The sequence below is a fragment of the Pan troglodytes genome, chromosome 18 (genome assembly GCF_028858775.2).
Source record: "Pan troglodytes isolate AG18354 chromosome 18, NHGRI_mPanTro3-v2.0_pri, whole genome shotgun sequence".
Lineage (NCBI taxonomy): Eukaryota > Metazoa > Chordata > Mammalia > Primates > Hominidae > Pan > Pan troglodytes.
Genome location: NC_072416.2, coordinates 53,987,067 through 53,999,271, shown reverse-complemented (window position 1 = coordinate 53,999,271; position 12,205 = coordinate 53,987,067). Strand labels below are relative to the sequence as shown.

Sequence of the window (12,205 nt, the reverse complement as noted above, 5' to 3'; positions counted from 1 at the left end):
TATGAATGGCTATATGCTAATAAGTTTGAAAATCTGGAGGAAATGGATAAATTCCTGGGCACATACAACCTACCAAGATTGAACCAAGAAGAAATAGAACACCTGAACAAGCCAATAACATGTAATGAGATTGAATCAGTAATAAGAAGTCTCTCAATAAAGAAAAGTCCAAGACTAGATAGCTTTACCACTCAATTCTACCAAACCTTTAAAGAATAATTAATACCAATTTCTTCTCAAACTATTCAATAAATTGAAATGGAGGGAGTTTTTCTTAATTCATTTTTTGAGGCCAGCATGATCAGGATACTAAACCAGACAAGGCAACAACAAAAAAGGAAAACTACAGGCCAATATCCCTGATGAACCTAGACATAAAAATCCTCAAAATACTAGCAATTTAAATCTAATAACACACAAAAAAAGATAATACACAATGATCATGTGGGATTTGTCCCAGAAATGCAAGGATGGTTCAACATATGCAAATCAATAAATGTGGTGCATCATATCAGTAGATTGAAGGACAAAAACCATATGATCATCTCAATAGATGCAGGAAAAGCATTTAATAAAATTCAACATCTCTTCATGATAATAATTCTCAATATATTGGGTATAGGAGGAAAGTACCTCAACAGAATAAAGGCCATCTATGACAAATTCACAGTTATCATATAGATTGGGGAAAAGCTGAAAGCTTTCCATTTAATAATTGTAACGACCCAAAGACTCTGACAAAAAACTTCTAGAACTGATAAACAAATTCAATGAAGTTATAAAATACAAAATAAACATACAAAACCAGTATTGTTTCTATACACAAACAACAAACTAGCTGAAAAAGACACCAAGAAGGCAATCCCATTTGCAAAATCTACATAAAAAATACATAGGAATAAATTTCACCAAAGAGGTGAAAGATCTCTATAAGGAGAATTGCAAAATACTGATGAAAGAAATTGAACAGGATACAAAAAAATGGAAAAACAGACCATGCTCATGGATTACAATAATTAATATTATTAAAATGACCACACTACCCAAGTAATCTACAGATTCAGTGCAATCCCTATCAAAATGCTGGTGACATTCTTTACAGAGATAAACAAAAATCTAAAATATTTATGGAACCACAGAATCTTCCAAATAGCAAATAGCCAAAACCAAAGCAATTCTCAGGAAAAAAAGATGGATGCATTACACTAGCATTACACTATTTTAGACTTCAAAATATACTACAAGGTTGTAGTAACCAAAACAGCATGGTACTAACATAAAAACGGAAGCATAGACCAATAGAACAGAATAGATAACTCAGAAATTAATCCACACATCTATAGCCAACTAATTTTGACAAAGGCACCAAGAACACATGTTGGGGAAAGTGCAGTCTTTTCCATAAATGGTGCTGGAAAAATTGGATATCCATATGCAGAAGAATAAAACTAGACTTTCACTTCTCCCCTGTACAAAAATCAACTGAAAATGGATCAAAAACCTAAATGGAAGACCTAAAACTATAAAACTACTAGAATAAAACATAGGAGAAATGCTTCAGAGTTTTGATCTGGGGAAAGATTTTATGAATAAAACTTTAAAAGCATAGACAACAAAAGAAAAAATAAACAAATGGGATTATATCAAACTAAAGTTTCTGCACAACAAAGGAAACAATCAATAAAGTGAAAAGACAACCTACAGAGTGGGAGGAAATATTTGGAAACTCTCCCTCCAATAGGGGATTAATATCCAGAATATGTAATGAACTCAAACATCTCAACAGCAAAAATCCAAACAATCCAATTAAAAAATAGGCAAATAATTTGAGCAGACATTTCTCAAAAGAAAACACACAGATGGCCAACAGGTATATGAAAAAATCCTCAGTATCACTAATCATCAGGGAATTGCAAATCAAAACCACAATGAAGTATTATCTCATCCCAGTTAGAAGGGCTATTATCAAAGACAAAAAATAACAAATGTTGGTGAGGATGTGGAGAAAAGGGTGCTCTTATATGCTTTTGGTGGGAACATAAACTAGTAGAGTCACTATGGAGAACAATACAGAGGTTCCTTAAAACACTAAAATTAGAACTACCACATGATCCAGCAACCTTACTACTGGATATTTATCCAAAAGAAAGAAAATCAGTATACCAAAGAAGCATCTGCACCCCTATGTTTATTGCAGGAATATTCACAATAGCCAAGAAATGGAATCAGCCTAGGTGTCCCACAACAGATAAGTGGATAAGGAAATTGTGGTATATATACACAATGGAATACTATTCAGCCATAAAAAAGAATGAAAGCCTATCATTTGAAGCAATGCGGATGGAACTGGAGGACATTTTGTTAAGTAAAATAAGCCAGCAACAGAAAGTTAAACACTGCATGTTCTTACTCATATGTAGAAGCTAAAAAAAAAAAGTTGATCACATGGAAGTAAAAAGTAGAACAGAGGATACCAGAGGTGGGGGAAGGTAAGGGAAGTGGGGAACGGGGAGAGATTTGTTAAAGGATATAAAAGTATAACTGGGTAGGAGGAATAAGCTCTAGTGTTCTATAGCACTGTAGGATGACTTTAGTTAACAATAATATAGTACATAGTTAGAATATACAAATAGCTATAAGGAGGATATTGAAGGTTCTCAACACATAGAAGTCATAACTGTTGGAGATAATGTATATGCTGATTTCCCTGATCTGATCATTACATTATATGTATTGCAACATCACTATGCTATACATGATCATACCCAAAAGGCTGAGAATAGATGCAACAGCACTATGTACCCCAGGGGATATGTTCAATTATTATGGGTCAATTTTAAAAATTAGTAAAAAATAAATTTAGTTGTTCTGCTGTATGATCTTGGATAAGAGCAGAGTGGGATTTTGAAGTCAGATACACTTGTTTTTGAATCCCAACACTGTGACTTTAAGAATTTACTCACTTCTGCATCTCTCATTTCTGATAGAAAATAGAGACAATGAGAATCCCTACCTTAACAGATATTAGGATGGTTAACTGGGCAGCAAAATGGCATATCCAGTATAGTGCCTGGCACCAACAATAATAGCTTCCTTCCCACTTTGGGACGGCACAGAGTACATGATTCTCTGCTATGTGAAAGCTCATCTGACATCTCTATTTAGGGGGAGGGAGAGAACCAAGCCAAGCTCCAACCAGGCCTCTTCCTTGTCCAGTCCTGATCCTGACCCTGCAGTCCTGAATCAACTCTCTCCTTCCCAGCTCATTTGATGGAACATTACAATTTTAAATTGTCAGTCATCAGCACATTTAAATGTCCCAGGACTAGAAAAACACCAGAAGGAATTATTGAAAGCTTTATTGATTTAATCAGATAATTTTGCACAAATTATGGTCCACAAAATTCTGGGTGCTTTGTAGTCTTCCATGAGACAGAGTTTCAGTGTAGCTTAAAACAGAAGCTACCGTCATCCCTCTAGGTAGGATCTAGAAGAGCAAAGAAGGATTAGTGTGCATTAAGATACGTGCATGAAGCATAGGGGAGGCATTTGCTGGGAGAACAGGGAACAGTTTCTAAGTAAGCTGGACTATGAGTGTGTAAGGAAATGAGAAGGTGAGAAAAGGAGGTTGAGGGCAGGTAAGAACATCCTTGAATAATATTTGAGGCATTGGGACTTTGTAGGCAGCCGGGAACCATTAAAGTTTTTCAAGCAGAAAGCGGCATCGTCAGAGCTTTGCTTTAAGAAGATAACCGGCAAGAAGGTGAGAATGGATTGCTTTGGTAGGGGGCAGAACAACTAGAGACAGGGGAATACTTAGGAAGTCTATTGCAATTGTCTGGACAAAAGGTGATAAAGGTTGCACTTGGGCAGTGGAAAAGAGCAAACAAATAGAAAGCATATTGCAGTGCAAAATCTACAGAACTTTTTGACTGACTAGGGAAAGGCAAAGAGAGACGGAGAAGGATGACTCAGGATTTTAGCCTGAGGAAATTGCCTGAGTTATCTAATTTAGCATTCAGAATGCAGAGCCTATCTATCAACACCTGGCTTTATTCATTTACTCTTAATGTGTGTGTGTGTGTGTGTGTGTGTGTGTGTAGTTCTATGTACATATGGAATGCTCTACATCAATAACTGAATATCTCTCTCACACACACACAGTCTCTCTCTCTTCTATTTCAGTCTTCATTCACCTTAAATGTATGTAATTATTGGCATTGTGAAATGAGGATGTGAGGCTTTCTAACTTTGAGAAATTGCAGTTTTTATACTGGCAGTGTACAGACTATGTTTTATGATTTTGAAAATATTTAAGCTAGCCATATTGATAATAGTAGCTTCCATTGACTGAGTGCTTATGTGCAATGCTTTACACACATTGCTTTACTTATCCTCACAACAATCTGTGAGATGGACACCGTTAAGGCCCCACTCCCCTTGCCGCATTCCCAAACAATTCCCAACTCCCTTCTCCCTTGCTAACCACCATAAAGACTGACCTCGTTTGCAGCAAGGGTGGCCATAGAACCCAGGTCTGGACAATGAGAATATAAATGACATCTGTTTAGAGAGTTCTAGGTAAGTCATTGGTTTCCTTATAAAGGGACTAGCATAAGAGCAGACAGCTGGTATACTTACTCTGTTCCTTCTTCCTGGCTTGAACATGGTGGATGTGATGCTTAAAGTTCTGGCAGCCATTGGCAACCACAGATGACAAACACAGAGGTGAAAAGCCAATGAGCACGAGAAAGAAAGAGTGTGTGAGCTGTGATCTCAGTGACAGTGCTGGGTGACTGAACCAGCCTTGGAACCCCTATGCCCATGTTTCTTGATAAGTGTTCAAGCCACCTTTAGTTGTTTTTTTTTTCTGTTACTTGCAGAAAAATGAACTCTGAAGTGCAGTTATTTGCTCAGGGCCAAACCAGGAAATGGTGGGGCTGGGATGAAGACACAGGTGTCTTTCTGACTCCAGAGTGATGTTATTAGCTTTTTAACATATAATTAGAAAGATATTTGGTCTTTGCTCCTGGTTCCTGGTACAAGGCTCTTAAAACCCTTGGAATTTCCTGAATAATAAGGGTGATAGAATCATCTTTGTTCTAATGAGCTGATTCTTAGTGGGACCCTAGAAGGCTTGTCACCAGAAAGACCAAGCCTTGGTTAGAAGCTTGGAGCTTCCAACCCCCGCCCCTCTTCCCCACCCACCCAACAGGGAGGGCAAAAGGGGTGAAGACTGGATCAGTCACCAATGGCCAATGATTTAATCAATTGTACCTACATAATGATGCCTCCTTAAAAATTAAATGATGGGGTTGGGAAGCTTCTGAGTTGGTGAACACATCCACATGCTGGGAGAGGGGCACACTCCAACTTCATGAGGACAAAAGCTCCCATACTTGGAGCCCTTCCAGACCTCACCCTATGTACCTCTTCATCTGGCTGTTCATTTGTATCCTTTATCATGAACTGGTAAATGTAAGTAGAGTCCTTTCCTGAGTTTTGTGAGTCATTCTAGCAAATGATCCAACATGAATTAGCGAATTTGGGAACTCCAAGTTTACGCTTGGTTGTCAGAAGTATAGGGGGCCTGGGACTTGCGATTGGTACCTGAAGTGGGGCCACTCTTGTGGGACTGAGCCATTTAACATGTAGGATTTGATGCTAACTTCAGCTAGATAGTGTCAGAATTGAATTGAATTGTTGGATACAGAGAGTTGGTGTCAGAGAGTTGGAGAACTGGTGTGGAAAATTCCCCACACATTTGGTGTAAAAAATGTCAGGAGAAAAGAAGAACCCTGCTACCACATGTTCTCCCTTCTAGTACCCACTCTGAACAACATAAAGGGCTTTCTTGTTGTGTGTGATGGATTCACCTGCTGTGTTTTCCATGGCTTTTGTCTCTCACTTCTTCCTCCACAGTTTTGGATGTCTTCTAGGTGTCAAGCAGTGAAGCCCAGCCTTAGGAGATAGTGAGATGATTATCATTCAGCCCTGCTCTCAAGTTGCTCATGATATAGAGGAGGGGTTGGCAAAGTATGTTGGCCTGCCGCCATTTTTGCATGACCCATAAGCTAAGAATGGTTTTCACATATTCAAGTGGTTGAAAGAAAATCCAAAGAAGAATATTTTATGACCAGTAAAATGATATGAAATTCAAGTTTCAGTGTCCATAAATACAATTATGATGGAATAAAGCCTCACCGATTTGTTTACTTGTTGTCTACAGCAACTCTTGCACTACAATCATAGAACTGAGTAGTTGCAGCAGAGATCATATGGTCTACAAAGCGCTACCTGGCCCTTTAAGAAAAAGTGTGCTGACTTCTCATCTAAAAGGGGTGGAATTTATGGATTAGGCAAATGAATACGTCATTCTAGGTAGAGAAAGAAAGGATGTAGTCTAACTAAGATACTTAGAAAATTTTCCCAAAATAGCAGGTGGATCCAAAGCTCTGAGTCTTATCTGTAGACATTTTTCCTTTACAGATAGATTCTATACAAGAGGTGAAGTTGGACAAGGGAAGGGTAATCTGGGATATTTATTAGGTGTAATTACCTTTGCCTAATGAATGTCTTTTGTTACTCATTCCTTAGAGGCAGGAGTGTGTGCTTCAGTCAGTTTGAGCTCCACCCAGGGAGAACAGATCATGAATACTTCTAATGCACACGGTAAAAATCCTGAGTTGAATAATTTTACTTTCAAAAAAATTTACTGACCTTTTAATTAAGGTCCCCAGAGTCTCCCACGAATTGGCTGTCACCTGAAACTACTGTGTGCTTGGAATTTCTGTGAGCACACAAGACACCCTGCTCAGATCCTGATTCCTATAAAGCAGGTACTGTTGTCCTCATGGATCCCATAGACCTTGTGCACATCCCTGGGATGGTGGAAGATTTCTTTCCATGAACCCAACTCTTGTAAAAATCAAGAGAACTGTTTAATTTTTTTTTTCTTTCCGAAAGAAAGTAAGCGCCAGGAAATCTTCCATAGTAACAGTGCTTGTCATTCACCCACTGTCACATGACTTAGAAAGCACTTTTCTGGGCATTTTTGTTCTGAGCCTTAAAATAACCATGACCTACATAATGTGATCATAATGAAAAATGGTTGAACTATGTAAAAATCCAATTCTGATACACCGATGAAATAAACTTTTGAGACCAATGAACTCATCCCCTTTTTGTCTTTATTTTACCGAGGAGGAAATTGAGCCTTAGCCAGAAAGGCAGCCAATCAATGGCAACATCAAGGTGTGGGCTTTCCATTTACAATGATGATGATGGCCAAGGCTACCTTATCACTGGCCTAATTAGATATGACATAATTGTCACATTTAATGTGTGTGGGCTATAGGTGGGATGATTCTATAATTTGTTATCCAAACTGAAATACCTTGGTTCATCAGGCATAAAGCAACCTTGTTCCCTGAGACCTATGGCCATGCTATAAGCAGGGTAGGCAGATGCCATAGGCCATGTGACTCATTCTGATAATCAGGTATGTCCCTAAAACTTGCTTCTATTTCCTGACTTGTGTTGCCATTCCTGTGGACCCAGCACCTTAGAATGTCAGCATTTGATGAATGCTGGCCCTGTAGAGATTCAGTTCAGATTTCTCCCACTAATCTCTGGTTTTAGGCCATATTCAGAGCCTGAGCAATAAACAAATCAGGATATAACAGGGAAATATGAATGTGTCATGTATTCTTGCATTGACTCAACCCTTCTTTATCTCCAAGGCATTAAATTTCCTGTCTTTAGGTCAGAGAGAATGTTTTCAAACAGGAGTGGGAGACGATTCTAGACAAACCAGTGTGGGATATCCATGCAGAAGAGGAAAGAGAATGAAACTTCTTTTCTTGACATTGTGTGTGCATTTTGTTGTGTTTTGTTTTTAGAAAGTAGTAACAGCTAATCAATGTTTATTGATTATCAGAGGTGTCCTCATCTCTGAGCTATGTGGGAGAACGAAGAAACATGACAGGGAAAGAAAGAGAAAATATAATTATTTCACTATTGCTTATAATAAAGAGCTAACTAAGGAAATAGATAGCTAAGAAAATTAAAAAATACTACACTTATAAAGGCAACTGTTAGAACACAAATACAGACTTTCTTAATATTGGAATAATTACATGTAAAAGCTATAGTGTCTTAGTTCAGGTTGCTATAACAGAATACCACAGACTGAGTGGTTTATAAACAGCAGTAATTTATATCTTACAGATCTGAAAGCCGGAAGTCTGAGATCAGAGTGACAGCATGGTCAGCCTCTGCTGAGGACTGTCTTCAGGGTTGCAGACTGCAGACTTCTCATTGTATCCTCACATGGTGGAAGGAGCAAGATAACTTTCTGCGGTCTCCTTTAGAAGAACACTAATTTCATTCATGATGCCTCCTCTCTCATGACCTAATTATCTTCCAAAGTCCCCACCTCCTAATACCATCACACTGGGGTATGGATTTCAACATGTAAATTTTGGTGGGGAGTGGGAGAGGAGTACAAGCATTCAGTCCATAATAACTACATAATAAAAAGATTTAAAAAATGAAATTATTCAACAGGAACACAGTACAAATAATATGATAGGACAAAGACAAAATATATTTTATCTGTTAATAAAAGTAAATATTCATTAAGATAATTTTCAGAATGGATCACAAAGCAAATCCAACTTTGTTATATGTAAGAAATACGTGTAAACAAAGATATTCACAAAGTTTAAGAGTTAAATATACACCAGAGAAATACAAACGCAAAGAAAGCAGTGATGGATATCTTAATATCACACAACATAGAATTCAAGACAAATATCATTAAATAGGGAAGGAAGGGTACCTTTTTACATAAAGGATATAAATCAGTTTAAGATAATATATATAAATAACTATATGCCAAATAATATAGCATCCACCTTCATAAAGCAGAAATTAGACAGAAGAAATAAGCGGATACACTAATAGAAAGGGAATTTAATTAACTTTTCTCTGTCTATTTTATACCAAGAGGACAATAATAAACAGGAATATAGAATACCTAAGTAATTAATGAGACAGACATGATTAATCCATGTAACTAAAGAACACAGAATAAGTTTTTTGTTTTTTCAAAAGCTGTGAAAATATTCATAGAAAGTGATCATATATTAACTCATAAAGAAATATTTAATAAATTCCAAAAAGTAGACATAGTATGGATAACATTGTGTAACTATAATTCATTAAAACTAAACACTGATAACAAAAGAGAAAGCAAAAACTCCTTCCATCTGGAAATTATAAAGGATCTCTTAATGCTCAGAGAGGAAATACAAATCAAAATGGAAGATTGTTTTAGGAAAAAACAGTAATGCAAGTACTCTTTATCAGAATTTGTGGGATAATATGGGTTGAGTTGTGTACCCAAATTCATATGTTGAAGTCCTAACCCTCATTATCTCAAACTGTAATCTTATTTGGAGATAAGGTCTTTACAGAGGTAATCGAGTTAAAATGAAGTCATTAGAAGGGGTGTCCTCACCAAGTATGACTGGTATCCTCATAAAAAAGGGGAAATTTGGACACAGATACACACATATAGGGAGAACACTATGTGAAGAGAAGGCAAGATCAGGGTGATGCTTCTACAAGCCAAGGACTGCCAAAGATTGCCAGCAAACCACCAGAAGCTGGGGAAGAGGCATGGGGCAGATTCTCCTTCACAGCCCTCAGAGGGAACCAACCCTAATGATGCCTTGACACTGTACTTCCAGCTTTCAGAAAACTGCGAGTCTTGAACTGGGTTTAAGATACCCAGTTTGTGGTACTTTGTTATGGCAGCATTAGAAAACTACTACACAGATAAAGCAGTGTACAGAGAAAAAAAACATAGCCTTAAATAGCAAAAGAAAGAATAAAATGAATCAAGCATTATGCTCAAAAAGTTAGAAACAGCATACCAAAATATATTGAAGGACTCTAGAAGGAAAGTATCAGTAGTGATAAAAGTGGGAATTAACAAATTAGAAAACAGATTAAAAGTACTAATAAATAAATTCCAGCTCTAGTTCTTTGAACCAATGAAATACATAAATCATTAGATAACATAATTAAGAAATAATGGTCAAAATGTAAACACACAAATGAGAACTTGAAAGGGCGAAATAACAAAGAAATAGAGAAATTTTTTTTTTTTGGTCTTCAAGCATCTGTTTAACAAAGCACATCTTGCACCGCCCTTAATCCATTTAACCCTGAGTTGACACAGCACATGTTTCAGAGAGCACGGGGTTGGGGGTGAGGTTATAGATTAACAGCATCCCAAGGCAGAAGAATTTTTCTTAGTACAGAACAAAATGGAGTCTCCTATGTCTACTTCTTTCTACACAGACACAGTAACAATCTGATCTCTCTTTCTTTTCCCCACATTTCCCCCTTTTCTTTTCGACAAAACCGCCATTGTCATCATGGCCCATTCTTGATGGTCGCTGTCTCTTCGGAGCTGTTGGGTACACTTCCGAGACAGGGCGGCCTGGCAGAGGTGCTACTCACTTCCCAGACGGGGCGGCCGGGCAGAGGCACTCCTCACTTCCCAGACGGGGTGGCGGCCAGGCAGAGGCGCTCCTCACCTCCCAGACGGGGTGGCGGCCAGACAGAGGTGCTCCTCACATCCCAGACGAAGAGTGGCCAGGTAGAGGCGCTCCCCGCCTCCCAGATGAAGGGTGGCCGGGCAGAGGCGCCCCTCACTTCCCATGCGGGGCAGCAGGGCAGAGACGCCCCTCACCTCTCAGATGGGGTGGCGGCTGGGCTGAGGCGCTCCTCACTTCCCAGATGGGGTGGTGGCGGGGCAGAGATGCCCCTCACCTCCCAGATGGCGCGGCCGGGCAGGGGTGCTTCTCTCCTCCCAGACGGGGCTTCCGGGCAGAGGCGCTCCTCACTTCCCAGATGGGGCGGCTGGGCAGAGGCGTTCCTCTCTTCCCATTTGGGGCAACGGGGTAGAGGCGCTCCTCACTTCCTCCCAGACGGGGCGGCCGAGCAGGGGCGCTCCTCGCTTCCCAAACGGGGCGGCCGGGCAGAGGCGCTCCTCACACCCCAGACGGGGCAGCCGGGCAGAGGCATTCCTCACTTCCCAGACGGGGCGGCCAGGCAGAGGGGCTCCTCACATCCCAGACGATGGGTGGCCAGGCAGAGACCCTCCTCACTTCCTAGATGGGGTGGCGGCCGGGCAGAGGCGCTACTCACTTCCCAGAGCGGGGCAGCCAGGCAGAGGCGCTCCTCACTTCCCATTCGGGGCAGCCGGGCAGAGGTGCTCCTCACTTCCCAGTCAGGGCGGCCAGGCAGAGGGGCTCCTCACATCCCAGATGATGATGGGCGGCCAGGCAGAGACGCTCCTCACTTCCTGGCCGGGGTGGCGGCCGGGCAGAGACGCTCCTCACTTCCCATTCGGGGCAGCCGGGCAGAGGGGCTCCTCACATCCCAGATGATGGGTGGCCAGGCAGAGACGTTCCTCACTTCCTAGACGGGGTGGCAGCTGGGCAGAGGCGCTCCTCACTTCCCAGACAGGGCGGCCGGGGAGAGGGGCTCCTCACATCCCAGATGATGGGCGGCCAGGCAGAGACGCTGCTCACTTCCTAGATGGGGTGGCAGGCGGGCAGAGGCTGTAATCTTAGCACTTTGGGAGGCCAAGGCAGGCGGCTGGGAGGTGGAGGTTGTAGCGAGCCGAGATCACGCCACTGCACTCCAGCCTGGGCAACATTGAGCATTGAGTGAGCGAGACTCCGTCTGCAATCCCAGCACCTCAGGAGGCCGAGGCAGGCAGATCACCTGAGGCCAGGAGCTGGAGACCAGCCCGGTCAACAGGGCGAAACCCTGTCTCCACCAAAAATACAAAAACCAGTCAGGAGTCCAGCGCGTGCCTGGCATCCCAGGCACAGGCAGGAGAATCACCAGAGTCCGAGGCAGGAAGGTTGCAGCGAGCGGAGATCATGGCAGTACAGTCCAGGCTCCGCAAGAGAGGGAGACCATAGAAAGAGGGAGACAGAGAGCAAGAGGGAGAGGAGGAGGGGGAGGGGGAGGGGGAGAAAATTTTTAAAAAATTAAAAGAAACCACTTGGTTCTACTTTAAGCAGATAAATGTAAAAATCTAGATGACATAGATATTTTTCTAGAAAAATATAATCTATCAATACTAACTTTAGAAGAGGTAAATTACCTAAATAAACAA

The 12,205-nt window shown here is 40.9% G+C and overlaps 1 pseudogene across 1 annotated transcript in view; it reads left to right on the top strand.

Annotated features, from left to right (window-relative positions):
• LOC104002630 (5E5 antigen-like) overlaps positions 1-12,020 on the top strand; it is a 205,436-nt pseudogene extending 193,416 nt beyond the window's left edge. Inside the window, exon 11 of the transcript XR_010152346.1 lies at positions 8,230-12,020. The product of XR_010152346.1 is annotated as a 5E5 antigen-like (transcript). The remainder of the gene's footprint in view (positions 1-8,229) is intronic.
• Positions 12,021-12,205: the final 185 nt, after the last annotated feature.